A 6,327-nucleotide genomic window follows, 5' to 3' on the forward strand; every position below is an offset into this window, starting at 1 on the left:
CTATTTTTTCCCTTCCTTTTTGGCACAGTCAGATACTCAGATCAGTACTAGTACTCACACACACACTGTAGACTGTACCAGCTTCTAAACAGGAAGACATGTGTGACTGTGGTTGCTGACAGCCTGACAGTGACACACATACATGCATGAATGCATGATGTCCGATGACAACTATCCTGTCCATCACACAAGAAGAGATTGCAATCAAAGATTTTCCCAGCCCTAGCTTACCAGGCATGAATGCCCTGCAGGCCTGCACACATGACCACTTCTCCAACCGGGCAACCAAACCAGCACACTGAAAGGAAGTTAGGAACTCTCATGTTTGACCTCACTGACTCACCCATGATGATGAGTGCCTTTCCAGTTCTGAATTCTGATTATTCCTTCCTGTCATTTGAAGCCAAAGAAACAAAACCCCTTTGTTGTCGTTGTTGGTGTTGTTGGGACCGAGACCGACATGGGAGCCAGCTCGATCCTGCTGCACTGCATATGGCACAATGTCACCGTTGCATGGCACCTACCTACCTTCTGGCTCTGTCATTTGGCATTATAATATAGCTCCCATCTCTTAATCTAGGCACCTAATCTGGTCTCAGGTAGAGAGAAGAAAAGAAAGCTCAGGGAAGAGGGAAGATCTTGTGTACCTCACTGTCGTGGTGGGGTCCGCATGACGTACGCGCCATGCGCAGGGACAGCTCAACCACGAGAGGCCACCTATTCTTTTTTGGGTTTTCAGAAGGAGAAGAAGATGGTTCCTGTCTGATCTGCCAATCCAGTCTATGATGATCCACCAATCATTCTCTCATAAATGACTGTGTTAATGAAATGGAAATATAAATAAAGCGAACAAGGCATTCCAGCTGCTTTTGTTTATTTATTCATCTATTCCTGTGCAAATGCAGTCAAGTAGGAGTATCAGTGAGCAGTGGCTGTGTTCAGTGTAGCTTTCTGAATAAGCCTCTGCATGTGCTGTGTGTGTGTGTCAACGTAAGCAGACATGCCATTCTCAGGGGCCCACATGTTAGACACACGCTTGAAAGCATGGGCCCACCGGATGGCGGATCCACTCTGGAAAACCAGGCTCTTTCATCTGCTTTGCGATTTCCCATCTCATCATCCTGGCAAAAAAAACTGTAAAGGTTGGCTGGTTGCTCCCTGGACCAACAACTTGACCACTAGCCTGCAAGCGCACAAGCTTTTCACCAGAAAGGATTCCTCTTTGCCCCCGTCTCTCCAGCCTAGGCTAGATGCCTGTTTGGGTTGGGCCCAGTTGCTAGCATACATGCGTGCCTCGTCTAGTGATCTGCAATCGAGATCAGCTAGCATGTCTGATGAGTGGAGTGATGATCTGGGAAGTGGCGAAAATACAGTATCGCCTCCATGCACTGTTCACTGCAAAAACAAAAACAGCTTAGGCTTTTCTATATTGATGACTGATGATGATTACAAGTTCTAATGTCCTGCTCGCTTGGCTGATAAGTTATGGCTGAAAGTACTGTTGGCTGATTTGTTGTGAGAGAAAAATATTGTTCATTGACTAGTAAAAGGGATAGAATAGTAAAGTAGAAGTCAAGGTATACACATTAAAAAAAATATCTCTCCTTGAAGAGTTTTATGGCGTCCACAACGGTAAATATCAAATCGTCAGTTGAAGAGTTTATGAGAAGCTGGTGCATCCATCCGATGGTGAAGCATGGACAAGGTTTGATATGATTCATCATGAGAAAGCTCTAGAGGCTCATAATGTACGTGTTGCGCTGGCAACAAATGGGTTCAATCCTTATGGAATGGCGGCTACATCATACACTTGTTGGCCCATGTTCGTTATCCCTCTCAATCTCCCTCCTGGCGTCCTCTTTCAATGACAGAACATGTTCTTGTTGTTGATAATTCCTGAACACCCGGAGAATAATATGAGTGTGTACATGGAGCCTCTGATTGATGATTTGGTCAGTGCTTGGGAGGAAGGGGTATGGACATACGATCGAGCTACAAAGACAAACTTCAAAATGTATGTTTGGTACTAGTACTCCCTGCATGACTTTCCAGCGTATGGGGATAGTCTGCGGCTGGTGTGTTCACGGGAAGTTCGCATGCCCAGTATGCAAGGCGTCTCTGATGTTCATTTGGTTGACGAAGGGTGGCAAGTATTCTTCGTTCGACAAACATCGACAATTCCTTCCTCTTGACCATCCATTCAGATGAGACATCAAGAACTTTACGAAAGATGTAGTAGTTGAAGGCTCTGCACCCCAGATGATAATTGGTGCCGCGGTTCGTGCTCAGTTAGACGCTCTCGAGGTCAATGACCAAGGAGATCGTTTTTTGGGATATGGTGAGGAACATGCATGGACTCACAAGTCGTGCTTGTGAAACCTCCCCTATTTTGATGATCTTCTACTTTCACATAATATTAATGTAATGCACACTGAAAAGAATATCGCCGAGGTAATTTTTGGTACAATCATGGACATTTCTGATAAGACAAAGAAAAATGTTAAGGCTAGAGTGGATCAGGCGATGTTATGCAATAGACCAAAGCTAGACATGGCGCCTCCCGGAGGCGAAAAGTCATGGAGAAAGCCTAAGGCCGATTTCGTTCTGACGAGGGCCTAAAGGAGGGAAGTACTAGAATTGTTCCAAACGTTAATGTTCCCTGATGGGTATACAACGAATCTGAAGAGGGGAGTGAACTTAACTACTTTGTGAATCAACGGGCTCAAGAGTCATGACTACCACATATGGCTTGAGCGGCTACTGCCAGTGATGGTTCGAGGTTGTCCCTGAGCATGTCTGGATAGTGCTGGCGGAGTTGAGCAATTTCTTCCGCCAGCTTTGTGCTAAGGAGTTATCTCGTACCGTGGTTGCAGACATGGAAAGAATGGCGCCTGTGTTGCACTCGGCAAAGAAGCCTTTTGCCGAGTGCCAGGGTTAAAACACTCGGCAAAGTGGACACGTGGCAAAATTTTGTGCATTCTAGGACTAAAATGGCATCTTTGTCGAGTGTCTGCGCTATGACACTCGGCAAAGAAGCCAAAATTCTGTGCATTCTAGGACATGTTTGCCAAGTGCCTAAACATTGACACACGGCAAAGGCAGAAGCTTTGCCGAGTGCCTGGAACATGACACACGGCAAAGGAAGAATCTTTGTTGAGTGCCTGAACTTTGACACTTGGCAAAGGAAGAAGCTTTGCCGAGTGTCTGAACTTTGACACTCGGCAAAGAAGCATAGTTTGTCGAGTGCCTGAGATTTGACACTCGGTAAACGCGCCGTAACCGTCTCCACTCCGTCATGTTACTTTTTTTCGCCGAGCGTCGATTTCAGCTCTCGGCAAAATCTTTGCCGAGTGCCCGATAGAAAACACTCGGCAAAGAGCCGTTTGCCGGCACTGTAGATGCCGTGTGCTGTTTGCCGAGTGTTACACTCGGCAAATTCTTTGCCGAGTGCCTGTGGCACACGACAAAGCGACTGTTTCCGGTAGTGAGGGTAGTAGAGCTGAGAGAGAGTGCCTTCTAGAAATTTGTGCGAGCCTAGCGGGTTTGGAGTCGCTAGCGCGTTCTTTTCTTTCCTTTCTGGCCAATCAAATCTCACCTATGCTGATGGTTTAGAAACCATTGGGGATGCCCTAGGTTTTTCTTTTTTAATTAATAATGAAAAAGGTAAAACATAGCAAAGTAGAAGTATGTAGCAAGTTTAAGGACTCTTTTTTTTTGAAAGATTTGGTTGCCCAACATAACATTAATAAGAAGGAAAAGTTCGTTTCAAAAAAAGAAGGAAAAGTTTACCACGTACAACAGACCGTTGTAGTGGTTTTAGAGTTGTAAGCTAATACTCGTAGGCAAATAACCAACTAAAAGTGGCTTGAGAAATTTCCCTCCAGCCATGGACCAAAGAGAGCAAGCATCCTTAATTTCTATGAACACTGCCTAGCCCGTGCGTCTAGAATCCTTGAAGATCATTGCATTTCTTTGCTTCCAGATGCACCACAGAGTGAGGATGGCCAAGGTATGTGACGTTTTGGTGCCTTCTTAGGTCAAGGCCAAGAACCAATCTTCACATTCAGTAACCTCCGTCCATTGTGTTGGCCACATATTTCGGCAGCCACTCCATGCTGCCACCTGGCTCCATACGAGACGGGTGAATGGGCACTCTAGGTGGGTAGAGGTTTCCACGTTCCTTTCACATAAAGCACAGAAATAATTATTCTCGCATCCCTGCTGCTGCAGTCTTGCTGTTGTCCAAAGTCTGTTCTGAAGGAGCCATAAGAATAATTTGCACCTTGGCGGTGCCTAGGCTTTCCAGATAAGTGTAAAGAAATTAGGAAGGATGTGACTAGCAAATTGGATGTCGTAAGCCGACCTTGCCGAGTATTGTCCTTAGCTTTCAAGAATCCAGGTTATTTGCTCATCCTGTTTAAGGGCTCTAGTTTATGCAATTTGAGGCTTCAACTCCACGGATCTAGACAAGAACGCAGGACAAGCCAATGCATCAATGAACTATTCATTAGTAATTGCACATGCCAGTTTCTTGTATGCCCTAGATGAGCCAAACTAGCATCGCCATCATCGGACTGGCAGCACATATGAGTCGATGCTGCTCGAGCTGGGGGAAGGAGCTACGAGATAGGTGGTGTTTAAATTAAGGGGGTAAAGTTTAGGACGTTATATTAGGATGTCATATCGGAGCGTCATATGAAAGTATTTGGAGAGTAATAATAAAACAAATTGTAGAAGTTCTCACTAATCCACGAGACAAATTTATTAAACTTAATTAATCCGTCATTAGCAAATGCTTACTGTAGCACCACATTATCAAATCATGTACTAATTAGACTTAAAAGATTCATCTCGTAAATTAATCACAATCTGTATAATTAATTATTTTTTAGTCTATATTTAATACTTTATACAAGCGTTTAAACATCCAATGTGATAGAGAGTAAACTTTAGAAACTAAACAAGGCTATAGACGCGTACACGGCGGTACCATCTAGAGAGGTATGATAGTTGTGGTCTATTCGTACCGAGTATCTGACATCCTGCTCGAATTCACGACCGGCCGCTCCTCCACTGGAGCGAATGCCGTACAAGCTACGGTTCATTCCCTGATCCACAGCCACTTAACGGAACAAACACATCCTCCTGACATTGTGCAAAAGCTGTAGCAGCAACTGTCGAGACTACTTGCAAACCACAAGTTTACACATATTTTCGCAAAGAATTTCACAAGAAGCAAACGAATCTTTGCAGAGTAACCAGAAAAGGTTCTAGCCGTGTACACTCCTTGAATTTTATCCTTACGAAATTCCTACATTTCATTTCACACACAAAAAAAAAGAGGTGTTACTGTTACCGTATTTCACGTGTGGCCTCTGAGGCACGCCTCATCAACCTGAGGTGACACGCTGGATACAAAAATGTCGCTGCGTTGCATCCATCCAGCATCCACGATGGAGCTGGCAATGGTCGAAGATGCTCGCTCTCCTCATCTCAAATATACTAGACTGCACTTTATGTGACGTATAGCTTTAGTATACCTCTCCTTTTTCTTTGTCCGGCACACATCGTCCTCAAATATTCCCGGGCTGGCACAAATTGCTCGAATTGACAGGCCATGTATATATCGGGTGACGAAATCAATTCAGAAATCCGTAGGTGGTTATGACTTTGGCGGCATAAAATGACAATACGGCTTTAGCATGGCCGGTGCCGATGGTGGTGTTCGTTTCCGGTCGGCACCTCATATTCGCAGCTGCTGTTGCCTTCATCCACAGATAACTGGGCACCCTCTCCTCTGCTTTTTAGAAGTGAGATGTCCTCCTCTGCCTTTTCTTTTCCTTCTGAATTATTTTCATCCTTTCCTGCAGCATCAGATGATGTCATGACTGGTGAGTGAAGAATCTTGAGATTTTGGTATGTGGAATATGTCATTCACAAAAATGGAAACTGTGTATGGACAGAATGTCAGATCAGAATTTGTGGTGACATGAAAACCAGAATTACTGAATGGTTATGGCGTCTAGAGAAAAAAATTTGTGTTGGTTAATAAATCATTGACCCTATGTGTGCTTATTGCTCTTGTGGGACCACACAATTGACGATTTATATTCTAAGGACCGAAAGCAAACAGTTCCCGGAACCAAAACATCAACCTCTGACAGGAGGTTTTCCAAGAGATGATAGAATCTACGTACCATGCTGAGTCAGGCTTGACAGCGGCACCAGGGCGGCTGGAAGCTTTGCTAATGAGGATTCGGCAAAGCAGACATGTCATCCTCCAATGGCGCCATGACATTCCTTCTTTCGGTGCAACGATATGATAGG

This window comes from Miscanthus floridulus, chromosome 7 (assembly GCF_019320115.1).
Source record: "Miscanthus floridulus cultivar M001 chromosome 7, ASM1932011v1, whole genome shotgun sequence".
NCBI lineage: Eukaryota > Viridiplantae > Streptophyta > Magnoliopsida > Poales > Poaceae > Miscanthus > Miscanthus floridulus.